This window comes from Canis aureus, chromosome 5, assembly GCF_053574225.1.
Source record: "Canis aureus isolate CA01 chromosome 5, VMU_Caureus_v.1.0, whole genome shotgun sequence".
In the NCBI taxonomy this organism is placed as follows: Eukaryota; Metazoa; Chordata; class Mammalia; order Carnivora; family Canidae; genus Canis; species Canis aureus.
In genome coordinates this window covers 13,283,587-13,311,581 of record NC_135615.1, presented here as the reverse complement: position 1 = coordinate 13,311,581, position 27,995 = coordinate 13,283,587, and positions in this window count along the sequence as shown.

Sequence of the window (27,995 nt, the reverse complement as noted above, 5' to 3'; positions counted from 1 at the left end):
CATTACAGTATTAGAAAACCCTGATTTTGACCACATTTACTTTTACTGATGAGTTATACACATTCATATGTTTATCACATTGATTAGCATCCTTTCATTTCAGGTTGTAGAATGCTCTTTAGCATTTCTTGTGAGGCTGATCCAGTGGTGATGAACTCCCTCACATTTTGTGTGTTTGAGAAAGTCTTTATTTCTACTCTGTTGCTGAATGACAGCTTTACCAGATATAATATTCTTGGTTGATTTTTGTTTGTTTAATAGTTTGAATACATCTTCCCACTGTCTCTGGACCTGTGAAATTACCACTGAGAAACTGCTGATAATCTTTTGGTTGGGGCAGGGGTAGGGCTTCTTTGTGAGAATTTGCTTTTCTTGCTGCTTTCAAAATTCTTTGTCTTTGATTTTAACACTTTAATTATAATGTCTTTCAGTGTAGAACTTTTCAAGTTCAACCTATTTGGAATCCCTTTAGCTTCATGAATCTGGGTCCATTTCTCACCTCAAGTTTGGAAATTTTTTGTCAATTATTTATTTGTCCTTTTCTCTTTCTCTTCTGGGATTTCCATAATGTCAAAAGATCTGTCTTCAAGTTCACTGATCCTTTCTTTTTCTGATGATGAGTTTGATTGAATTTCTGATGTTGAAACTGTTGAATTCTCTTTTGGTGGATAAATTTGGCATGTAACATTGTGTAAATTTAAGGTGTACAGTGTGTTACTTTGATACATCTATATATTGTAATAAAGTTGCTGTTGTACCATACCGAATTCTTCAGTTCAACCATTATATTATTCATCTCTCAGATTCTTTTTGTGATGGTTTCTATTTCCTTGTTGAACTTCTCACTTTGTGCATGCATTGTTTTCCTAATTCTGTTTAGTTGTCTGTGTGTTCTTGCAGTTCACAGAACTTCTTTAAGAGGATTATTCTGAAAATTTTTTGGCAAGTTTATTGATTTTTATATCTTTAGAGTTACTCATTAGAGCTTTGTTAGTTACCTTTAGTGGTATGTTTACTGATTCTTTATGATCTTTGTACATGTATTGGTATCTGTGCATTTGAATAATTGGTCTCCTCCTCCAGACTTTATAGGTTCATTTCAGCAGAGAAAGGTCTTTACCATTACCTCAGCTTGGCATATTGGATGGGTTATCTGGTAACATCTGTGAGCAGGTGAGTCTTGCTCTCAGGGTCTCTAGTTGGGTAAGGTCACTGCCTGTGCTCTAATTGTGAGGGCTGGGGGATGCCTCTTTATTTAAGATTTTATTTATTTATTCATGAGAGGCAGAGAGAGAGAGAGAGAGAGAGAGAGGCAGAGACACAGGAAGAGGGAGAAGCAGGCTCCATTCAAGGAGCCTGATGTGGGACTCCATCCCAGGACTCTGGGATCATGCCCTGAGCCAAAAGCAGACACTCAATCACTGAGCCACCAAGATGTCCCAGTCTGGGCTGTTTTCAAGTGGGTCTTTTGGGTGAAATCCCTGATTAGGTGAGCCTGCTGGCTATTTTCCATATCCAGATGGGGCCTTAGATAGGTTCTGCAATCAGCTCTGATTGGGCAAGTTTGTAGGCTGTGTTCTCTGGCAGGGTGGTGCCACTGGTTGTGTTCCACAATTGGGCAGGGGAGAGGGCCATGATCCACAATCACTCCTGGATGGGGGTGGGGGTGGGGGTCTTAGGCTATATTCCCTGACTGCATGGTTCCACTGGTTTGACGTGATGTTCAGGCAGGCATGTAGGCTGGGCTTTATGGTCAGATGTAGCCTCAGGCTCTGCCCCAAAGTTGTCCAGAGATTCAGGCTAGGCTTTGCAATTGAGTGGGCCATTGGTTGTGTTCTGTCTTTGGTTGAAGTCACTGTTCAGGCTCTCTGGTTGATAAGGACCTATAATTTTACCACACAGTTGAGTGGGGCTGGAGCCTGTGTTAAACAATTGGTCAAAGCCATATTTTAGACACTGCTACTGGATGAGATTGTAGGTGGGGCTCTGAGTCTGTGTGGTATCATTGCTACCACAAAACAAGTGCTCAGAATGAAGACAACATTGGCAGGGGTAGGGGAGGTGGGTGCAGAGAGCCACAGTGGGCCATAACCAAAGTGAGAAATAATCCTGTGTTGTTATAAGCCATGAGATCATGGAGTAGTTTGTTGCTATTGCGTAACTTAATAAAACCTGAGTGATGCAGGGTTCTATTATTGCTGGAATGTTGTCTGGAAGTATTTAGCTTACTAAATTTTAGTTTCCTTTTTAAAAGTAGAAGCTAAATACATATTTTTGATTGAATTGAGACTTTGTAAATAATCCCATATTTAATGGGTTTTATTCTAAGTAACATAAAACCATCTCAAACTTGCCTAAACAGTGAGGAGGAAATCACTGGATTACGTTTCAGTAAATACAAAGGTGAGTCTTTGAGCCTGGATTGACTTAGTGGCTCATTCAGTTCATCAAGGATTGAATTCAGCCATGTTTCTGTGTACTGCCTTTGACAGTGTCAGCTTTATTCTAATCTGTTCTTAAGAATTGATGCTGCCAACCATTCCCAGAGGTATATGCTTTCTGGTCACCACTAGGAAGAGAGAAGTGCCCTTCTAGAAATCTCTCACAAGAGTGAATAAACATCTTCCTTAGAAGCCACAATAAATTCCTTGCATCTTAGTGATAGGAAGTGAGTCACCTATCTGTGAATTAATAGTTGTAACCTCTTCACCTCAACCTCAAGCACAGCTTGAACTTCTTGAGCAAGGTGTGGTTAAGCCACCCCTCAAGGGCTGGGGAAGTGAGTTTGCCAAGGCAATGCATACTTAGATGTGCTAGACAAAACTGCAATGAACACAACACATTAACCCATTTTTTTTTAAAAATCAATCTTTATACTTAAATATGTGACACAGTGCATCATATGATTTATCTTTTGGATCTTTGCTGAATATTCCTATATATTTGGCATAATCCAAGAGAAGTAGTAATTGAAGAAATGATCTGGCAAGCACACAGCCCATTTCACACGGCCACTAGATTCATCCAATGCAGCTTTGCCAATTACCATCTGACAAGTTCCTTATCACACTTAACATGGTCAAATATGCCAAATTTTTGGTATGTTTCTAGATTCTATGCTCTCATGCTCTCCTTCTCCATCTCTTCCTCTCTGTCTCTTGCTCTGATACATAGATATATCTACATAATCTCTCTCTCTTTCAAAGAGTTAAATGCTTAAAATATGTTTTGTGTGTCTGCTTCCTTTTCTTTTTTTCATACGTACTAAATTCCTCTTGTTATCTTGAAAATATCTTCATGCTTATCAAGATTCATTTCATAGCATATTAGATTTCTGGGAAAGTAGTTGGTCTAACATTAAACCTCAAAATGAATAATCTTCATAATTTTAATGAAAGATTCTTTATTTTATCTTCTTTAGTGGAATATAGCAAGAATAATATAAATACTTCAGCTTCTTTTAGCTTTATTTTCTTGTAGCTATTAATGGGTATTTGAAACATAATACCAATTTGGCCATGAAAATCCATTTAAAATCTTGGTTTTTCTTCTTCCTTATTAGTCTAATTCTCAGACAGAGATGGTCTAAAGATTTTGCTGAGACACCATTTCACTTTGAATAATTTATAATCAATGTGATTTTTTTCTGGTTGTGCTAGATGACTGATCATTTATTTATCACATGTCTGGATGTTTTATATGTCAAAATAGAATTTTAATGGGCATTAAATCAATTAGAATATATTTGACAATCATTGCAGATTAACTGTATTTGGAGGTCTAAACCTTCTTTATTTTGATAAATGTGTGCTGATAAATACAGCACTGAGAACCACTGCGAATCCCATTAAAATGAGGGAAAACCTTACAGTGAGAATTTTCCTGTTTTGTTATATAGAGCAATCCCTTTATCACATCCTAGATTTTGTAAGGTTCTCATTTGGTAAACTAATGGGTGGATTACAAGCCAGAAGTTTCTTTGTGAAAATGCCTGTGCAATATTTAAAGCAAATTAATCTGTAATTAATATTTGCATTTTAGGGGATTCCTGGGTAGCTCAGTGGTTTAGCACCTGCCTTTGGCCCAGGGCATGATCCTGGAGTCCCCAGATCGGGTCTTGCATCAGGCTCCCTGCATGGAGCCTGCTTCTCACTTTGCCTGTGTCTCTGCCTCTCCCTCTCTGTGTCTCTCATGAATAAATAAATAAAATATTTTAAAATAATATTTGCATTTTAAATAAAACGTATATGTTACAAGGGAGTTGCATTAATTTTCCAAACATAATGCTGTAAACTTCTTCAGTTGGTTGTTTTCCTCCTTTCAACCCTTCCTTCACAGTGACTCCATCAGAAAGTTGCCCAGGGAAAATGAAAGATGGTGAAATCCAAGTACAGAGGACGAATAGCAGTTCAAGTGCTTGTCTAAAAATAAAGTTTTCGATTGATGCAGTATTTTTCAGGATTAATCAGGACCAAAGCCGGGGTGGCCATAGGAAGCATTTGTCTACAGTGGGGAGTAGGGAACTTGCCCTATTGCCTAAAATTTTATTATTAGAGCTTTGTTCCAGGAAGAGTGAGAGAAGGGAGTGCACATATCCTAAAGGTGTGAAGGGAAAAGCAATTACTTTTGATCGAGCAAAACTAAATTTTAATCCCAGTTGTACCTCTGAGTAGTTTCCTATAATTTCTGGGCAATTATCTCACCAATTGAAGACTTGGCTTCACCATTGGAATAAATAGCTAGTTCACTGGGTAGTGGGGAAAACAATGTGAAGTGAGTTAACATGTGCAGAAATTATCTGGCACCATGGCTGCCACATGGTAGGGACTGGGTGAGTGCCTGGCTCTCTGCCGGCCTGCCTTCTTGACCCACTCTTCCTCTACTCTTTTCCAACAAAAGGAAGTGGGAGGGCTCCTGAGGTTAGTGTAGTCATGATTTACTTGAAAACTAGCTCACAGTATGACAATTCCTTCTTGGAACACCTGGGTGGCTCAGTGGTTAAATGGCTGCTTTCAGTTCAGGGTGTGAGCCCGGCGTCCTGGGATCGAGTCCTGCATAGGGCTCCCTGCATGGAGCCTGCTTCTCCCTCCTCTCTCTGCCTGTTTATTTGTGTCTCTCATGAATAAATAAATAAAATCTTAGAAAAGAAGGACAACTTCTAAAATTCACAGTGAAATGTTCAAGGTGTCTGATTTCTTAAACATTAGGATATAGGCTTCTCGCATCACAAAATGGTTTTAAGAATTAGGCAAATTATTACACAAAACCCTAACATGCTAAAAAAAAAAAAGAAAGAAAGAAAAGAAAAGAAAAGAAAGAAGCACTTTGGAATCAGAGACATCCGAACTCAAATATCAGGAGTCCTACAGTTATGGTAACAGTCTATTTTCTCCAAGTTCCAGTTTCTTCTTCTTTATTATTTTTATTTTTAAAGATTTTATTTATTTATGAGAGACACACAGAGAGAGGCAGAGATAAAGGCAGAGGGAGAAGCAGGCGCCCTGCGTGGAGCCGGATGCAGGACTTGATCCCATGACCCTGGGATCACGACCTGCAAAGGCAGATGCCAACCACTGAGTCAGCCAGGGGTCCCCGTTTCCTCTTTAAATTGTGATGACAAATGTGAGCAAGGTGATGCGTGTGAATTTGCGCAGCGCTAGGCTTAGCACTTAGTAGGCTCTCCGCGGAGTTTGCGTCTTGGGGCCCCATTATCACAAATGAAGTGGAGCCGGTTGGGCTGTGTCAGATGTTAATCCAGTAACTGTCAGCTCAAAGAATTGAAAAAGTTGGCCGCGTGCGGTCTTGCTTGGCGGCTCCCTGAGCTACAGCTGTCACTGATAATTGCTTAACAGCTCAGTTAGCACGATGGCAAGTTGTTGCTTTCAGACGACTTGTGTGTTTGGGAAGAGACTTCAAATCGTTTCAGAGAATGTACCTGAATTTCAATTATTTCTAAAAGGTGTGTCAAGCACTTTGATGACCTTGGGTTTAAACTCTTATTCAATTTATTTGATGTAACTGTTTCTCTCTTTGTAAAAAAGTTTTATACAGGGTATAATGAATCATTTTGACAGTCAAAACACACAGTGGCAATTGTATTATGTGTTCCATCAGTCAAGAAAGCAATAAGGGTTTATTGCTGCACTTAAAATATCTAATGCTAGACATAACCATTAAATTAGTTTCAAATGTTTTAAATGCAGAGTATATGGAATATGATTGGCCATGCTTAAAAAACTCAGCTGCTGCCAGCAACTGATATATAAATTTAACAGTGGGGACCAAGTTTGGGGATTATAGGTGAAGTGGTTAAAATATGCATATAGAAAGGGTATTAGCAGTGGCTGTGAAATTAGCTTTGGCCTTGATGTGGCATATTGAGGGAAAGGGCCTTTCCTGAGCCCCGAGCAGGACTTAATACCTTTCTCTCCTCCCAGTAGTTAAGTTTTCAATATCCCTCATGAATAATTATACTTAGGAGGATAAACCTGTTTCAAAGACTGTAGTTGTTTCAATTGTTTCCTGAGTTTGCCCATCGGTTTACTGGTTATAGTAAGCATAGGTCTTGCAGTTGAAGTAGATTCTTGGTGCTACCCTGAGTCAGAGTTTAGGAGAATCCAGTGAAAATTATCTTATCCATCTTCCCCTACTTGTTGAAGTACAGAGATTCACAAGTTGTAGGTGTATTGATATCACCTGGGGCGGGGGGGCTTGTTAAACTGGATTGTTGGGCTCCATCTCAGAGACTGGGGTAGGGCTCAGAAATCTGTATTTTTGTAAAGTTTCCGGGTGAGATTAATGTTGCTATCATGGGGATCACATTTTGAGAACCACTAATACAGAGGAAGTAATCCCGGGGGGGGGGTGCTTTTCTTTTTTTCCTTTAAATATTTTTATTTATTCATGTGAGGCACACAGAGAGAGGCAGAGACATAGGCAGAGGGAGAAGCAGGCTCCCTGTGGGGAGCCTGATGCAGGACTCGATCCCAGGACCTTGGGATCACAACCTGAACCAAAGGCAGATGTTCAACCACTGAACTGTCCAGGTGGCATAAGTCCATCAAGGGCGCACATTCTTTTCCTCCTTCTGTGACAGTGAGTGTTGGTTGTGTCTTCCTAATATCTCTGGATGTTACGTCCACCTGTAACTGGATAGCTGCAGCAGTTCTAAGCATTAGGTACTAGCATGATAGCCCTCAGGGGCAGAAAAATGGAGAGAGAAGATGTTTTTTAGTATCTACTGTTGGAACACTCTTAGCAAAAGAGGAAGAAGGGAATAGATTAAAATGACCACTGATTAGTAACCAACAACCATCTAGCTTTTTGTTTTCCATAAAGTATTTGAAATGACACAAAAGCATTGATTGCTTTTATCATCCTGGTGTCTCCCTCCTTCCCTTCCTGCTTGCCTGCCTATCTTTTTCTTTTTTTTTCTTTTTCTTTTTCTTTTTCTTTTTCTTTTTCTTTTTCTTTTTCTTTTTCTTTTTCTTTTTCTTTTTCTTTTTCTTTTTCTTTTTCTTCTTTCTCTTTCTTTCTTTCTTTCTTTCTTTCTTTCTTTCTTTCTTTCTTTCTCTTTCTTTCCTTCTTTTTTTTTTTCTTTCTTTCCTTCTTTTTGGTTTTCTGCTACTCTGAATTCTTTTCATGATACCCTCTCACTTCTACCGTCTCTTAAAACTGTTTTCATCTAAATTCCTTCTTACCATGCACTAGGAATTTAAAAATGCATTTTGGACGATGAATAATTGCAGTCTGAAATTTGATGGTCATATACATTTTCTTTGCTTTCACTGGAACAGAGTTGGAGTTCACTTCTCTTTCCTGCAATTCTAAATTTCTGACTTTCATTCTCTTTTGGGAGGAGCTTTTCTTTTCTTTTTTTTTTTTGTTTCTTTTTTTTTTTTTTTTAATTTATTTTTTATTGGTGTTCAATTTGGGAGGAGCTTTTCGACAAGACAGTAAAAGCTTGGTTTGCGTTGCAGAGTCCCACTCTTAAGGACTGGAAAGCCCCAAAGCCTGTCAGATCTGATGTTGAGGCTTTAGGGGGAACAATGATGGATGCTTAGAATCCCCACCATTTCACCTTGCCCTCACAGGATGGAGTGCATCCCAAAATGTCTCTTCCTACAAGTCGTACCCATTTCCATAAGAGGTAACTCTGTATCTCTTTTTACTTGTCAGGGTAATATCTGGGATTCATTTTTGATTTCAGAAATAATTTTTTTAGCACAACTTGGTAGCTTTAGCTTAATAATATGCCCCAAATATGACCATTTCTCACAACCTTCATAGTTACAACACTGGTGGTATGAACCAACATTCTCTTACCTAGGTTTTCTTTCATCTGGATGTCCTCTCCGCTGCCACCTTGGCCTTCTTAAATTTATTCCCAACACAAGAGCCAGAATGTTTCTATTAAAATGTAAATAAGATCATGCCACTATTCTGTTTAAACCCTTCAATGGCTTCACATCTTATTACAAGTAAGAGACAAAATTGTTATAATGGCCTACAAGGTTCCTTAATGATCTGCTCAGCTTCCCACCATACTGCCCCTTGATCATGCCAGGTATGCTCACACTTTGGGGCACTTGCTTTCCTGTTCCCTCTTATGACCTATTTCTTACTTTTCTTCCCCAAGCCTTCTTCAAACATCCTTTATCATCTTGTAGGTCCTTTATCACTATTAAAATTACATCACCAGCCCTTGTTATTCACTGTTTCCCCCTCTCTGTCCACTCTTCCTTTACAGCACCTATGACCACCTGTTATACTTTATCTTTTACTTCTTCATTACTTATTTATTTACTGTTTTATATATTTTTTATCTTCCTCTACTACAATGGGATCTCCATGGCAGTAGTGATGTTTCTTATATTAATTGCTCTATTATCAGAGGATCACCTAGTGCATTGAAATCACTAAGGAATATTTGTTGCATGAATGAATGAATCATTATACAGTAATATACGATCAATATCATAATCAATATAAAACATATACAAAGCAAAGACAATAGTGTAATGGACCCTTGTACCAGTTACCAGCTTCAACCATGATCCTCATTCTGCCATTATAATATCATCTAGCCTATCTATCTCCTACTCATTTCAGTGGGGTTGCAATTCTTTTCTTATCAGGTAAAATTACATATATTGGAATAAATAAATCTTGTCTCTACAGTTTTTGACAAGTGTATATACCTAAGTAAAACATACCTGTATCATGATATGAAACATTGTCACCTGCCCAGAAAGTCCAGTCATATCTCTTCCAAGGTAATCTGCTCCTGCCACGATCACCTACCTCCCAACCCAGCTAAGGACTGCTCTGCTTTTTTCCCTACCTTAACTTGGCTTCACTGTTCTAGAACATCAGTGATAAATTAAACCATGCAATAGGGACTCTTCATTTTTTTCTGACTTCTTTCACTCAGAAAAATGTCTGTGAGGTTTACTCATGTTTTTGCATATATTAGTAATAAGTTCCTCTTTCTGTTGAGTAGTATTCCATTGCATGAATATATGGCAACTCATCATTCCATTCTCTCAGTGATGGACATTTGCCCTTGTTTTGTGGCTTAATACATGGTCTATCTAGCTGTATACTTCATGAGCAATTGAAAGGAATTTGTTTTTGGCTACTGTTCAAAAGCTATCACATGCATTCTTCTATAAATCTGTTTGGTTTTGTTTTAAGACATCTATTTCACCCCCTCCTCATTTTTTTTTTTTTGAAAATGCTTAGGAGTCAGATTGTTAGTATATTGGTATATATACTACTATATTGGTATATATACTAGTATATAGTATTGGTATATGTTTATAACAAATGCCAAACATATTTCCGCATAGTTGTACTACTTTATATTTCCTATAATGATGCTTTATGGTTTTAATTTCCAGTTCCCTGTTGGCAAATGATATTGAACATTTTTTTTCATATGTTTAGTGGCTACTCATTTGTTAAGTGTGTTAAGTGTCTATTGTGAGCATTCTTTATATAGCCTGAATACAAGACAGTGGTAAGCTACATGTTTTGTGAATATTTTTTCCTGGTCAGTGGTTTTCTGTTAATTTTCTTTTATTTTGTTTTCTTAAAGATTTTATTTGTTTATTCATGAGAGATACAGAGAGAGAGGCAGAGACATAGGCAGAGGGAGAAGTACGCTCCCTGTGGGGAGCCTGATGCAGGACTCAATCCCAGGACCCCAGGATCATGCCCTGATCCAAAGGCAGATGCTCAAACACTGAGCCACCCAGGCGTCCCTGCTGTTAATGTTCTAAATGATGTCTCTTGATGAACAATTTTTAATTTGGGGAAAATCTGATTTTTGTTTTCTTTTTCCCCCTTCTGGCTATTTATTCCTGTCTAATAAATCTATGTTTAACTTCAGTCTGCAAAGACATTTTTTCTGTTTGTTTTTTTTAAAGATTTATTTATTTATTTTAGAGACAGAGTGAAAGTATGGGGAAGAAGGGCAGAGGGACAGGGAGAGAGAGTCTCATACAGACTCCATGCTGAGCATGGAGCCTGACTTGGGACTCCATCTAATAACCCTGAGATCATGACCTGAGTTGAAATCAAGAATTGATCAATTAACTTACTGAGGCAGCCAGGCACCCCCCATGTTTTTTTTTTTAAAAGTATTTTAGTTTTTATCTTTTACATTTGTGACTCTGCTTCATCTCAGGATAATTTTTATATATGATGTGAAATAGGGGTGGAGGTAATTGACTTATTTTTCCATTTGGACATCCAACTGTACCCATATTATTTGTTTGAAAGATTTTCTTTTTCCCACTGAATTGCTTTGACAGTCTTGTCAAATATCATTTAACCGTACAAATGTGGGTCTATTTTTAGACTTGCTCTTGTGTTCCAATATTCATTTTCCAAGTACAAACTGATTACTATAAAGTTAAAGTAAATCTTATAGTCAGATGGTATATGTCTTCCAACTTTGTTGTTCTTTTACAAGATTATTTTACATATTCTAGGTCCTAGGAGTAGATCAATTCTTATAAAAATATCTTGCTGGAATTATGATTGGTACTGTTTTATGGCTCAGTATATGGTCCGTATAGCTGAATGTTTGCATGCTTTTGAGAAGAAATACATTCTACAGTTTGAGAATATAGTGTCTATAAATGTCAATAAGATCAAGTTGGGGGGCATCTGGCTGGTTTAGTCAGAGGAGCATGTGACTCTTGGTTTTGAGGTCATGAGTTTGAGCCCCATATAAAGTAGAGATTACATCAATAAATAAAACTTAAAAAAATAAGATCAAGTTGGTTGGTAGTCTAGTAGTTCTATACATTACTGAGTAGCGATACAAAAATATCTAGCTTTGATGTTAGGCTTATCTAGTTTGCCTTTTAGCTTTGTTAGTTTTTACTTCATTTAATTCGATGTTACGTAATTAGATACACACACATTAATGAGTGTTATGTCTCCATGGTGCATTAAGTCTTCTTTGTGATGCAAAGTTTCTTTTTATTTTGGTATTTTATCATATGTCTTGATGTCTGTTTTATTTGATTTTAATACAGTGACTCTAGCTTTTTTATGATTAATTTTTCATGGTCTATCTTTTTTCATCCTTTTCTTTCATCCTGATCATGTCTTTAAAGTGTACCTTTTAAAGACACACTATATATAGAGCTCTGCTTTTTTTATCTAGTCTGATAATTTTTGCCTCGGGGGGGGGGGAGTTTAGCCCATTTAAAATAAATGTAATTGTTGATATGGTAGGATTTAAATCTACTGTTTTATTAATTGTCTTCTATTTATCTCATCTCTCTCTTTTGTTTCTTTTCTTCCTTTTTCCTACTGTCTTTAGGGCAAACCAAATATTTTGAAATATTCTGATACTTATATTTACAGCTTTGCTCTTTCCTTTTGAAAAACTTTTAGTGGTGCTCTAGGAATCGCGATTTTTATATTTAACAAAAATCTATTATTGTACTAATCCATAAAAAATATAGCAATCTTTCACCAGCATAATACCACTTACTCCACTTATTTCTTGTGCCACTGTGGTCTATACATTATAACTACATTTGTTCTAAATTCTACAATATAGTGTTATAATTTTTGTTTTAAACTATAATATAAAGAAATTAAGACTTTGTGGACTTTGTGATCAATTATATTTTATGATAGATTAAACATGGCCACAAATATTTATTCTTGCTACTACTGTGAAATGTGGAGTCTAATTTCCAATCCTCTTGACTTGGGGCTGACTTTAGTGCTTGCTCAATAAAATGTGGTGGAAGTAACATTCTTAGCCTTCCAGTGCTAGCTCACAAAAAGCTGTGCAGCTTCTGTTTAAGTTTGTTGTAACTTTCCCTCTTGTAACTCAGCCACCATGATGTGAGAAGCTCAAATGGTGCTTGGGAGAGGTCTCAAGTCAGCTCTTATCCAGCAGCTACACCATTGTTAGCCACAGAGTGAGCCATCTTGGTCATCTTGCTAGTTGTGTCTTTGGATGACTCCAGCCTCAGCCATCATCTAACTACAGCCACATGAAACATCCTAAGTAAGGATTTCCCAGCTGACCCCAATTAACCTACAGGACTATAAGAGAGAAATAAACATTTTTTAAAAAACAATATTTTAAGCTACTAAATTTTGGGGTGATTTGTTAGGCTGTTATAGAAGTGTACTCATATTCTCATCGTTTTCTCCACCAATTATCACCTGGTATCATTTGCCTTCAGCCTGAGGAACTTCTATTAGCATTTCTTGTGATGCGTTTACATTTTATTAATAATTTGAAATTTCTATGTTTTACTTTTATTTTTGAAGAATAGTTTTATTGGATATAGAATTAGTAGGTTGACAGTCTTCTTTTTTTCTCGGCAATTTTAATAGTGTTGTTCCATGGTCTTTTGGTGCCATTAAGCAATAATTTTTAAACATTTTCTCATGCTACTTCTAGAATCTCTCTCGTTTATTTATTTTAGTTCTTTAATTATGATGATAATAGGAATTTCTATTCTATTCTATTCTATTCTATTCTATTCTATTCTATTCTATTCTATTCTAAATTTCTTTATATTTATCCTGCTTGGGGCATGATGAGTTTCTTGGATCTATAAGTTGGCATCTTTCCTCAAATTTGGGGGAGTTTAGGGCTATTGTTTTTCAGTTTGGGACTTTATTTTTAAGTTTTGGACATTATCCTCAAGCTCGGGGATTTGTTCCTTAGCTGTATCCAGTCTATTAATGAGCATAGTAAAGGCATTTTTTATTTCTGTTACAGTGTTTCTGATCTCTAACATTTCTTTTTGATTCTTTCTTAAAATCTCCATCTGTCTGCTCACATTTTTGATCTGTTCTTGCATGCTGTTTACTTTTTCCATTAGGGTCCTAAGCATGTTAATCATTCCTGTTTTAAATTCACAGTCTGGTCTAACATTCCTGCCATATCTGACTTCAGTTCTGATGCTTACTCAGTCTCTTTAAACTGTGATTTTTTCCTTTTAATATGCCTTAAAATTCTTTCCTGATAGCCACATACAATGTACTGGGTAAAAAGAACCATAGTAAATAGGCTCTTAGTAATGGAGTGGTGAGGTGTAGGAGGAGAGGAGTATCTCACAGCCCTATGTTGTGCTTTTAGTGACCCGAAGCCCTGGGCTGAGAACTTAACAGGTGCAGCTTAGGGTGGTTTTTTTTTTTTTTTTGGTGTGTGTGTGTGTGTGTGTGTGTGTGTATGTGTGTGTTTAAAAACCCTTTATGTGATGCAAAGATGGCTATAGGGAACTAGAGTTAGGTGTTTCCCTTGCCCCAAGTTGTTTTGAGTCTGCTAGAACCCCAATAGGTTAGGCTCTGATCAAATAGTTTCTCTTGAGGGCAGGTCTTGCTAAGAACAAAACGTACTGGAGTATTTCACAATGGTTGCTTTCCCTCTCCCTGTACCAGAAAGTCCAAGAGGATTTTGTCTTATCTTCACTATGAGAACCTGGTAGAGCTCCTAGAGGTTAGATTCGTAAATGTGAGCCTCCACCTTGTTCACCATAATTGATATCTTCCTGCAATTTTTAACTCTTACACTTATTCACACTAAGCCTATAACAATATAAAAATGAGCAAGAGAGGTGTAAACCAAGACTAGATTGGTAAGGGTTCAGATTTTATTCCAGTATGATTAAAAGTCCTTGAAAGGTTTAAATCAAGAATGACTGGATCTAACTTACAATTTTGAAAGATTTTTCTGACCAATTTGTGAAGACGGGAATGTGGTGTAGTGGGTGGGACAAATGTAGAGATTGTAGAACCAACGGGAGGCTGTTGCAGTCATCCAAATGAGAGATGATGTGCTCTGAGAATCATTTATGTAGCTAGTCTCTATCTTGGAACCAGCCTAGAATATTTCCAAAAGCAGGAGAGACAAATTCTGGACTATTCAATGGTATCTGAGGGCAATATATCACTATTCTCCAATCTAAGTCCTGAAATAAATATTGCATGCCAGAAAGCAACATCTTTATATTTACTTTTATTTTCATCAACTCTGGTTGAACCAAAAGAATTATTTGTCACTTCCTGAACTTGTCTCATAATTCTCAGTTCTGTACTTCTACACATGACATTTCTTCCTGTTTGAAATGTATTTTCCTTATACATTTAAATGGTTGTTTTTGAGCTCAAATACCAGAGGACATTTTTTTTTCTCTCTCATCTTGGATACAGTTTTAGTATTATATTTTTCAAGGTGTATGCTCTATGCTAGTTTACACTATAATTGCTATTTCACATTGTCAAGTATCATAAATAACCTGAGAATTTGTCCTAATCATATGCTAACAAGTTAGCAATTCACAATTTCATGGGTGTTGGCAAAAGACACGAGACTCCTGAGTCAGAGACAAAAGACATCAGTACTATGGCATAGCATGAAGAATGAGCTTCATGTTTTGTTGATTCTTCATATTCCTTGAGTGCCATGAGAGTAGCACAGAGAAGCCCAGAGGAGACTGTATACAGGGGCTTTGTGTCACAGTTGAGGACCATCAAACTTAGGAAATCTGATTATTTTTAAATGGGCTGCAAATAGATCTCCTAGTTTTTTTCTCAGGAAGGAGACATTCTTTGTATATAGGATGTTGTTGTTCCAATCAGAAAATCTGCCCTCTGCTTTGCCTTATAAGGCTGTTCGCTATACAACTATCCTTGAAAACATAGTCTGGAACAAAAAAGCAAGTTTGTGCTTCTGTTCACAAGATGTGTGGAATCATGAGGCTGGTGGAATATTGTCTCTCAATGTCATTAGTGCAAGGACCAAGTGCCATATAAACTATTATTAAACTGAATGTTTGTGCCTCCCCCCCTTAAAATGTATATGTAGAAATCCTAAGCCCTAATTCAATACTATTAGAAGATGGGATGTTGGAAGGTAATTAGGACATGAACATAGAGCCTCATGAATGAGGTTAGTGCCTCTTTATAAAAAAAAGAGACATTATAGAGCTTACTTCCTCTCTCTGTTCTCTGCCATGTGAGGACACAGCAAGAAGATGCTATCTACAAATTGGGAAGAGGGTCTTTACCAGGAACCTGACCTTGCTGCCAGTCTCATCTCTGATTTCCAGCCTTCAAAACTGGAAGAGAAATAAATTTCAATTGTTTAAGCCATCCAGTCTGTATTTTTACTATATCACTCTGAACTGATTCAGATATATGCCTATATCACCCATACTTCTAGCCCAGTGCCTATTTACTTAGGGGTTCAAGAAAATATGTATTAAATAAATGAAATGTATGATTACATTGCTTTTTCCTATTGCCTACAACTACCCAAATCCTACTAATATGGATTGATACCAATTTAGTATATTTATTTTTTTAAAACTTTATTTTTAAAAATTTTGTTTAAGAGCTATAATGGTTGTAGTTCAACTCCCTTTGAGACTATATAGATTGTTGGAAAAATTAATTTGTCAGATATTTACTATAATGTTGCTTATTTAAGGCATCAGATAAACAACTGAGAGGTTTACTTTAATTAGAATTAAGGGGTTCTTGGAAAAGGCAGTTTAGGAATGTTTCTTGGCTGAGGGTAAACTTGTTGGCAGAGGAAAGAGAATTCTTTAACCAGAGAGCAAGTAGGTACAGTTGTCTATTAAGAGAACCCCCAAATTCTTGGGTTCCTAGTCTCAGCAGCTGATGAAGCTATGAAACTTAGCCCTGTGGTGTCCCTAAGAGGAGTACTATTGGTTTTTTGTTTTTGTTTTTGTTTTTCCTTGGTAATTCTTCATGGTGAGAGATTGCTCAGGACATTTAGATTCCTCAGTCTCAGGCCTTATGTGCCAGCAAAACTTCCCAGGTGCTGTTCATTGTGTATATTTGTCAAAAAATACCCCACAGCCAAAACAAAACAAAACAAAACAATTTTGACTGTGTCTGACCTATTAATTTGTTCTATGATTCTATTCTACTTTCATAGGTAGATTTTGAATTTTATAAAAAGTGATAATGAGTCACCTTGGGCTACCACAACAAAATACCACTGGCTGGATGGCTTAAACAACATAATTTTATTTTCTTGAAGTTCTGGAGGATGGAAGTTGAAGATCAAGATTTGATTCTTGGTGAGAGCCCTTTTCTTGGCTGGCCACCTTCTCACTGTGTCCTTACAAGAGAGAGGGAGAAAGAGTAAAAGAAAGAGAGAGAGAGGGAGAGAGAGAGCAAAAGCACACTCTGGTCTAACCTCCTCATTTTATAAAGATATTAATCCCATTATGGTGGCCCTACCCTCATGGTGTTATCTAAACTTAACTCCCAAAGGTCCCACCTCTAAGTATTATCTCATTAGGGCTTAGAGCTTAATATAGGGATGTTCTGGAGACACATTTAGTGAGTAACAGATAGGAACTATGCATTGTATATATAGGGTATGCTCTAAAATACCTAACAACAAATATTAAAACACTATGGAATGAAAGCTTAACTATTTGGCCTGGCTAGTTCCTACCTGTTTTTTAGGTTTTAGCTTAAAACTGTTAGCTTCCCAGAAAGCCCTGGGTTTACTGCCTCTCCCAAATGCTTCCATAGTATCCTACTTATCCATTAATAGTTTCTTATGTGTTCTCCCTGATTTTATGAGCTCCTTGAAAACCATCATTATCATATTCCCAATGTGTGATGGTGCAATATCTTATACACAGTAGCTGCTTAATAATTGTTTAATTAAATTAATCTATGATCCTTGGCAAGTTAAAAGCTCTCTAAACCTTAGTTTCCTCATTTGTAAAGTGTAGATAATCCATTGTATTTGGTTAAGAGAATTCAGTGGGAGGAGGCTGGGAAGGTGGCAGGCTAGGAGGACCCTAAGTTCACCTTCTCCCATGGATACAATTAGGTAACACTCACATCAGTGTAAATAAACCAGAAGACAACCTGAAGACTGACAGAACAAACTCCACAGCTAAAGGTAGAGAAGAGGTCACATGGAAGAAAGTAGGGAGAGGAGAGATGTGGTTTGGGAGCAATACGGACCACCCATGGTGAGGAAGGAGCCAGTAGCATGTAGAAGAGCAAGAAATAGGTTATCACACTGTAGAGGGCAGCCTGCTTGGGGAAGGTAAATCCTCATAACATTTGGCTTTAAAAGCAGAAGGGGCTGAATTTTGTGAGTTCTTACAAACAACTGTACTTAAAGCTTGGAATTAAAAAAAATCAGCAGGCTCAGCTCTGGGAGAGCCTACCAACATTAGGAATCTGAGTCTCAGTCCTTAAAGAGACAACATGACAAATAGCCTGTAGACATATAGCATAAAAGCAGCAGTTTGAAACATGTTTGTGGCACATGGGAGGGATAGTTATTTACTCAACTCAGAGCATAGTTGGAGGGGCAGGGATCACAAGGAGACTCCTCCAGGGACAAAGGAACTGGAAGGTGCCATTTGCCTGCCCCGCATCCCCAGCATAAATGCATGGCCACATATAGGGACCAGTATAAGTGCTGACACTCACTAACTGCATAAACCCAGCCCTACTATGCTGCACTTAGGCAGATCTGCCTTTACCAGTCATACTTGCCTCATTCCTGGTGCTGTGGGTTCCCCCCTCCTCTAGAAGACCAGCATAAACCCCACCAACACCACGTCTTTGATCCGTGTATTTTGAGGGGCCTTGGTTTCAGTGGCAGCAGACACAGGTCCATTTCATAAGAAGAACAGCCTGCGCCTTGTTAAAGTGCACCCCACCTAGCCAGAGACCCAACACTGCCCACAACAGGCAAGGAGAACCTCTGCAGACAACTGGACTTAAGGAAAAAGTGGCCAGAACACAGCAGCAGGGCATAGGTAGCATAAGTAAGAGACACTTCTTGAAGTTCCAGGTCCTGGAGAACAGGGGACACTGTACCACAGGGCACTACAGGACCTTTTCTTCATAAGGCCATTACTTTTAAGATCAGGGGATGTATCTGATTTTCCTAGCACACAGAAACATACAGGGAGGTAGACAAACTGAGGAGACAGAGGAATATGTCCTAAATGAAAGCACAGGACAAAACCAGAACAAGAGACCTAAGTGAAACAGATATAAATAGTACACCTGGTAGAGAATTTAAAGTAGTGATCATAAAGGTACTCACTGGACTTGAGAAAAGAGTGGGGGACTTCAGGGAGAGCAGTGAGACTCTTAACAAAGAGGTAAAAGGAAAAAAAAGAATAAATCAGAGATGAAGAATACAGTAAATGAAATTAAAAATATATTTGATGGAATAAATGGCAAGCTAGAGGAAGCAGAGGAATGAATTAATGCCCAGGAAGACAGAGTAATGGAAAGTAATGAACTTGAGCAGATGAGGGAAGGAAGGCAAGATGGCAGAGGAGTAGGGTCCCCAAGTCACCTGTCCCCACCAACCTACCTGGATAACCTTAAAATCATCCTGAAAACCTATGAATTCGACCTAAAATTTAAAGAGAGAACAGCTGGAATGCTCCAGAGAGAAGAGTTTGTGCTTCTAACAAGTACAACTCATTTTTAGCCACTCTTCACTGAGCAAAATGACTAGAAAGAAGAACTCACCACAAAAGAAAGAATCAGAAACAGCACACTCTGCCACAGAGTTACAGAATTTGGATTATAATTCGGTGTCAAAAAGCCAATTCAGAAGCACAATTATAAAGCTACTGGTGGCTCTGGAAAAAAGCATAAAGGATTCAAGGGACTTCATGAATGCAGAATTTAGATCTGATCAGGCTGAAATTAAAAATCAATTAAATGAGATGCAATCCAAACTGGGGGTCCTAACAACGAGGGGTAATGAGGTAGAAGAACAAGTCAGTGACACAGAAGACAAGTTGATGGATGGCAAGGAAGGAGCCTGAGTAAAAAAGAGAAAAACAATTAAAAGACCATGAGGAAAGGTTAAGGGAAATAAATGACAGCCTCAGAAGGAAAAATCTACATATAATTGGGGCTCCAGAGGGCGCTGAAAGGGACAGAGGACCAGAGAGCATATTTGAACAAATCACAGCTGAGAACTTCCCTAATGTGGGGAGGGAAACAGGCATTCAGATCCAGGAGATAGAGAGGACCCCCCTAAAATCAATAAAAACTATTCAACACCTTGACATTTAATAGTGAAACTTGCAAATTCCAAAGATAAAGAGAATATCCTTAAAGCAGCAAGAGACAAGAGATTCTTAACTTATATGGGGAGAAGATTAACAGCAGACCTCTCCACAGAGACCTGGCAGGCCAGAAAGGGCTGGCAGGATATATTCAGGATCCTAAATGAGAAGAACATGCAGCCAAGAATACTTTAGCCAACAAAGCTCTCATTCAGAATAGAAGGAGAGGTAAAGAGCTTCTAAGATAGGCAGAAACTGAAAGAATATGTGACCACCAAATCAGCTCTGCAAGAAATATTAAGGAAGACTCTGTAAAAGAAACAAAATGCCCAAAGAAATAACCCACAAAAACAGGGACTGAATAGGTATTACGATGACAGTAAATTTGCATCTTTCAATAGTAACTCTGAATGTGAATGGGCTAAATGATCCCATCAAAAGACGCATGGTTTCAGACTGGATAAAAAAGCAAGACCCATCTATTTGCTGTCTACAAGAGACTCATTTTAGACCTAAGGACACCTCCAGCCTGAAAATGAAAGGTTGGAGAACCATTTATATTCAAATGGTCCTCAAAAGAAAGCAGTGGTGGCAATCCTCATATCAGATAAATTAAAGTTTATCTCAAAGACTGTAGTAAGACATGAAGAGGGACACTATATCATACTTAAAGGATCTATGCAACAAGAGGACCTAACAATCATGAATATTTATGCCCCTAATGTGGAAGCTGCCAAGTATATCAATCAATTAATAACCAAGGTACAGACATACTTAGATAATAATACACTTATGCTGGGAGACTTCAACACGGTGCTTCCTGCAGATGACAGATATTATAAGGACAACATCTCCAAAGAAACAAGAGCTTTAAATGACACACTGGACCAGAAGGATTTCACATATTTATAGAACTTTACATCCAAACGCAACTGAATACGCATTCAACTCAAGTGCACATGGAACTTTCTCCAGAATAGACCACATACTGGGTCACAAATCAGGTCTCAGCTGATACCAAAAGATTGGGATTGTCCCCTGCATATTTTCAGACCATAATGCTTTGAAACTTGAACTCAATCACAAGAAGAAATTTGGAAGAAATTCAAACACGTGGAGGTTAATGAGCATCCTGCTAAAAGACGAAAGGGTCAACCAGGAAATTAGAGAAGAATTAAAAAGATTCATGGAAACTAATGAAAATGAAGATACAACTGTTCAAAATCTTTGGGATACAGCAAAAGCAGTCCCGAAGGGAAATACTTTGCAATACAAGCATCCCTCAAAAAAATTGGAAAAAATTCAAATACACATGCTAACCTTGCACCTAAAGGAACTGGAGAAAGAACAGCAAATAAAACCTACACCCAGCAGAAGAAGAGAGTTAATAAAGATTCGAGCAGAACTCCATGAAATAGAACCAGAAGAACTGTAGAACAGATCAACAAAACCAGGAGTTGGTTCTTTGAAAGAATTAATAAGATAGATAAACCATTAGCCAGCCTTATTAAAAACAAAAGAGAATAGACTCAAATTAATAAAATCACGACTGAAAAAGGAGAGATCACCACCAATACCAAGGAAATACAAATGATTTTAAAAACATATTATAACTAGGTATACGCCAATAAATTAGGCAATCTAGAAGAAATGGATGCAGTTTTGGAAAACCACAATCTACCAAAATTGGAACAGGAAGAAACAGAAACCTGAACAGGCCAGTAACTAGGGAGGAAATTGAAGCAGTCATCAAAAACCTCCCAAGACATAAAAGTCCAGGGCCAGATGGCTTCCCAGGGGAATTCTATCAAACGTTTAAAGAAGAAACCATACCTATTCTACTAAAGCTGTTCGGAAAGAGAAAGGAATGGAATACTTCCAAACTTGTTCTATGAGGCCAGCATCACCTTAATTCCAAAACCAGACAAAGACCCCACCAAAAAGGAGAATTATAGACCAATGATGAACACAGATTAAAAAATTCTCAACAAGATACTAGCCAATAGGATCCAATAGTACATTAAGAAAATTATTCACCATGACCAAGTGGGATTTATCCCCAGGATGCAAGGCTGGTTCAACCCTCATAAATCAATCAGCATGATAGATCATATCAATAAGAGAAAAAACAAGAACCATATGATCCTCTCAATAGATGCAGAGAAAGCATTTGACAAAATACAGCATCCATTCCTGATCAAAACCCTTCAGAATGTAGGGATAGAGGGAACATTCCTCAGCATCTTAAAAGCCATCTATGAAAAGCCCACAGCAAATATCATTCTCAATGGGGAAACACTGGGAACCTTTCCCCTAAGATCAGGAACACAATAGGGGTGTCCACCGTCACCACTGCTATTCAACATAGTACGGGAAGTCCTAGCCTCAGCAATCAGGCAACGAAAAGAAATAAAAGGCATTCAAATTGGCAAAGAAGAAGTCAAACTCTCCCTCTTCGCAGATGACATGATACTGTACGTAGAAATCCCTAAAGACTCCACCCCAAGATTGCTAGAACTCACATAGCAATTCAGCAGTATGACAGGATACAAAATCAATGCCCAGAAATCAGTGGCATTTCTATACACTAATGACACTGAAGAAAGAGAAATTAAGGAGTCAATCCCATTTACAATTGCACCCAAAAGCATAAGATATCTAGGAATAAACCTACCAAAGAGGTAAAGGATCTATTCCCTAAAAACTATAGAACACTTCTGAAAGAAATTGAGGAAGACACAAAGAGATTGAAAAATATTCCAAGCTCAAGGATTGTAAGAATTAATATTGTGAAAATGTCAATGTTACCCAGGGCAATTTACAAATTTAATGCATTCCCTATCAAAATACCATGGACTTTCTTCAGAGAGCTGGAACAAATCATCTTAAGAGTTGTGTGGAATCAGAAAAGACCTCAAATAGCCTCAAATAGGGGAATATTGAAAAAGACAACCAGTGCCAGGGGCATCACAATGCCAGATTTCAGATTGTACTACAAAGCTGTGATAATCAAGACGATGTGGTACTGGCTCAAAACAGACACATAGATCAATGGAACAGAATAGAGAATCCAGAAATGGACCTTCAACTTTATGGCAAACTAATATTCGACAAAGCTGGAAAGACTTTCCACTGGAGAAAGGACAGTCTCTTAAAAAAATGGTGCTGGGAAAATTGGACAGCCACATGCAGAAGAATGAAACTAGGCCATTCTCCTACATCATACAAAAAGATAAACTCAAAATGGATAAAAGATCTAAATGTGATACTAGAATTCATCAAAATCCTAGAGAAGAACATAGAACACCCTTTTTGAACTTGGCCACAGCAACTCCTTGCAAGATACATCTAGGAAGGCAAGGGAAACAAAACAAAAATGACCTATTGGGACTTCATCAAGATAAAAATCTATACTGCACAGCAAAATAAATAGTCCACACAACTAAAAGACAACATACAGAGTGGGAGAAGATATTTGCAAATGACATATCAGATAAAGTATCCAAGATCTATAAAGAAGTTATTAAACTCAACAGCAAAGAAACAAATGATCCAATCATGAAATGGGCAAAAGACATGAACAGGAACTTCATAGAGGAAGACATAGACACTGCCAACAAGCACATGAGAAAATGCTCCGCATCACTGGCTGTACAAATCAAAACCACAATGAGATACCACCTCACACCAGTGAGAATGGGGAAAATTAACATGACAGGATAAAACAAATATTGGAGAGGATGTGGAGACAGGGGAACCCTCTTGTACCTTTGGTGAGAATGTGAACTGGTGCAGCCACTCTGGAAAACTGTGAGGAGGTTCCTCAAAGAGTTAAAAATAGATCTGCCCTATGACCCAGCAATTGCACTGCTGGGGATTTACCCCAAAGATACAGATGCAGTGAAACGCCGGGACACCTGCACCCCAAAGTTTATAGCAGCAATGTCCACAACAGCCAAACTGTGGAAGGAGCCTCGGTGTCCATTGAAAGATGAATGGATAAAGAAGATGTGGTCTATGTATAAAGTGGAATATTACTCAGCCATTAGAAATGACAGATATCCACTATTTGCTTCAACATGGATGGAACTGGAGGGTTTTATGCTGGATGAAATAAGTCAATCAGAGAAGGACAAACATTATATGGTCTCATTCATTTGGGGAATGTAAAAAATAGTGAAAGGGAATAAAGGAGAAAGGAGAGAATATGAGTGGGAAATATCAGTGAGGGAGACAGAACATGAGAGACTCCTAACTCTGGGAAATAAACAAGGGCTGTTGAAAAGGGAGGTGGGTGGGGGGTTGGGGTGACTGGGTGATGGGCACTGAGGGGGGCACTTGATGGGATGAGCACTGGGTTTATGCTATATGTTGGCAAATTGAACTCCAATAAAAATATACAAAAAATAAATAAACATGCATGTCACATGTATGACATTACTGAAAAAAAAAAAGAACCTGAACAGATAGATGAGGGAGATAAAAATGATGCAAACAGAATAGACCTTGGGAACTCAGTGACTCCATCAATCATAATAACATTTATATTGTATGGGACCCCAGAAGAAGAAGAAGAGGAGATGAAATTGGGCACTTTGTTTAATTAAAGCAATAATAGCTGAAGACCTCCCTAATATGGGGAAGGAAACATATCCAGATGCAGGAGGCACTGAATCCACCAATAACATCAACCCAAGGAGGCCCACACCAAGACACATAGTAATTAAAATGGCAAAAAGTAGTGATAAAAAAATTAAAGCAGCAAGAGAAGAGAAGACAGGTAGATATAAGGTGAAACCCCATAGGGCTATCAGCAGATTTTTCAGCAAAAACTTTGCAGGCCAGGAGGAAGTAGTGTGATATATTCAAAGTACTGAGAAAGAAAAATCTGCAGCCAATGATACCCTATCCAGCAAGGCATCATTCAGAATAGAAGGAGAGAGAAAGAGTTTTGCAGACAAACAAAACTAAAGGAATTCATGACCATTAAGCTAGACCTGTAAGAAATATTAAAGAGGACACTTTGAGTGGAAAGGAAAGACCATAAGTGACAGTATGAAAGGTAGGAATGATAAAAACAGTAACAATAAGTATGTCTGTAAAAATCGGTCAAGGGATTCACAAAATGAAAGGATGTAAAATATGACACTATATACCTAAATCATGTGGGAGGCAAGAGGAGTAACAAATTGGTTCAAACTTAAGCAACTATTAACTTAATATAGACTGCTATATGCAGAAGATGTTGTATGTAAACCAAATGGCAATCACAGAGCAAAATCCAGTAATAGATATGCAAAGCATAAGGGAAGGAACCCAAGTATATCTCTAAAGAAAGCAAGGAAATCATGAAAGAGAGCAAGAGAAGAAAAGATCAGAGAAAATCTATAGAAACATTTACAAAGCAAGCAACAAAATGGCAATAAATACACATCTATCGATAATTACTTTTAGTGTAAATAGCTGAAATAATCCAAAAGACATAGAGTGACAGAATGGATAAAAAACCAAGACCCATCTATATGTTGCTTATAAGAGACTCATTTCAGATCTAAAGACATTTGCAGATTGAAAGTCATGGGGTGGAGAAACATCATGCAAATGGATGTCAAAGCTGGGATAGCAATACTTATACCAGTCAAAATAGAATTTAAAACAAAGACTGTAACGATACAAAGAAGGGCACTATATAATAATAAAGGGGACAATCCAACAAGCAGATATAAGAATTGTTAATATTTAGGCACCCAACAACAGAATATAAATACATAAAACAGTTAATGACAAACGTAAAGGACCTAAACCATAACAATACAATAATAATATGGGACTTAAACTTTCCACTTATATCAATTGACACATCATTCAAACAGAAATATCAATAAGGAAGCAGTAGCTTTGAATGACACATTAGAAAAGATGGATTTAATAGATACATTCCTAACATTCCATCCTAAAACAGCAGAATACACTTTTTATTTATTTATTTTTTTTATGATAGTCACACAGAGAGAGAGAGAGAGAGGGAGGCAGAGACACAGGCAGAGGGAGAAGCAGGCTCCATGCACTGGGAGCCCGATGTGGGATTCGATCCCGGGTCTCCAGGATCACGCCCTGGGCCAAAGGCAGGCGCCAAACCACTGCGCCACCCAGGGATCCCCAGAATACAGAGTTTTTTTCAATTGCACCTGAACATTTTCTAGAATAGATTATATATTAGATCACAAAGCAGGCCTCAACAAATATAAAAAGATCAAAGTCATACCATGCATCTTTTCTGACCACCATGCTATGAAATTAGAAATCAAGAAGAAATCTGGAAAGACCACAAATACATGGAGGTTAAATAACATGCTAGTAGACAATGAATGGGCCAAGCAAGAAATTAAAGAAGAAATAAAAAATTACATGGAAACAAATGAAAATGAATATACAATAGTCCAAAAACTTGGGGAGAGAGCAAAAGTGGTTTAAAGAGGGGATTATCTCAAGAAGCAAGAAAAAAATCGCAAATAAACAACATAACCTTACACCGAAAGGAGTTAAGAAAGAACCACAAACAAAACCTAATACCAACAAAGGGATGGAAATTAAATATTAGAGCAGAAATAAATGACATAGAAACTAAGAAATGATAGAATAGATCAATAAAACCAAGAGGTGGTTCTTTGAACAGTCCAATAGAATTAATAAACCTCTATCCAGACTCATCAAAAAAAAAAAAAAAAAAGCCAGAGAGAACTCAAATAAAGAAAATCACTAATGAAAAAGGAGAAATACAACTGACACACATAAATACAAATAATTGTAACAATATTATGAAAAGTTACATGCCAACAAATTAGACAAACTAGAAGAAATGTATAAATTCCTAGAAATGTATAACCTGCTAAAACTGAAGCAGGAAGAAATAGATAATTTGAGCAGACCAATTACCAGCAAAGGAATTCAATCAGTGGTCAGAAAACTCCCAACAAACAGAAGCCCAGGACCAGATGGTTTCACAGATAAATTCTACTAAATATTTAAAGAAGAGTTGATACCTATTCTTCTCCAACTATTCCAAAAAACAGAAGAGGGAAGAAAACTTCCAAATTCATTCTATGAAGCCAGCATTACTCTACTTCCAAAACCAGATATCGACACTACAAAAAAAGAGGACTACAGGCCAATATGTCTAATGAACATAGATGCAAAATTTTTCAACAAAATATTAGCAAACCAAATCTAACAACACATTAAAAAAATTACTCACCACTCTGGGTTGCAAGGGTGGTTCAATATTTGCAAATCAATCAATGTGTGATACATTACATCAATAAGAGAAAGGACAAAAACCATATGATCATTTCAATAGATGCAGAAAAAACATTTGACAAAGTACAATAGCCATTCATGATAAAAAAAAAAAAACTTCAACAGAGTAGGTTTAGAGGGAACATACTTCAACATAATAAAGACCTTATATAAAAAATGCACAGCAAACATCATACTCAATGAGGAAAGCAGTATGGAGATTCTTTAAAAAGCTTAAAGTAGAGCTACCCTATGACCGCACTAATTGCACTACTGGGTATTAATCCCCTAAATATAATAACACTAATTCTAAGGGATACATGCACCCCTATGTTTATTGCAGCATGATTTACAATAGCCAAATTATGGGAGCAGTCCAAGTATCCATCAATAGATGAATACAATGGACTATTGTTCAGCAATAAAAAAAAGAATGAAATCTTGCCATTTGCAATGACATTGATGGAGGTAGAGAGAATGATGCTAAGCAAAAATAAATCAGAGAAAGGCAAATACTATATTTCACTCATATGTGGACTTTAAGGAACAAAATAAATGAGAAATGGGAGGAAAAAGAGAGAGAGAGACAAATCAAGAAATACTCAATTATAGAAAACAAACTAATGGTCACCAGAGGGGAGGTAGGTGAGGGGGATAGCTCAAACAGGTGTTGAGGATTAAAGAGTACACTCATCATGATGAGCACTGAGTAATGTGCAGAACTGTTGAATCACTATATTGCACACTTGAAACTAATATAACAGTGCATGTAATACTGGAATTAAAATATGAAAAACTTAATAAAAAAAGATTTAAAAAGGGCGAATTCAGTGAACAGATGGACATGAAAGCATTTTTGCTTCTTTTTTCCGTTTGCTTCATCGTCTATCACTTATATATTTTTCTTAAAGCTCTTCACTTTACTTGCAACACATCTTATGATTTAGCTATCTGAAAAGGTTAAGCAAACTGTGGCAGGTGATTTCAAAATGGATCTGTATTTCTAGAACCGTAGCTGTAATTCTTTAAATGCCAAGACTAAAACAGTACGATGATTGTTTTGTCTGAAGGTGACCTTTATCACGCTGAAGATATAGGCAATAGATT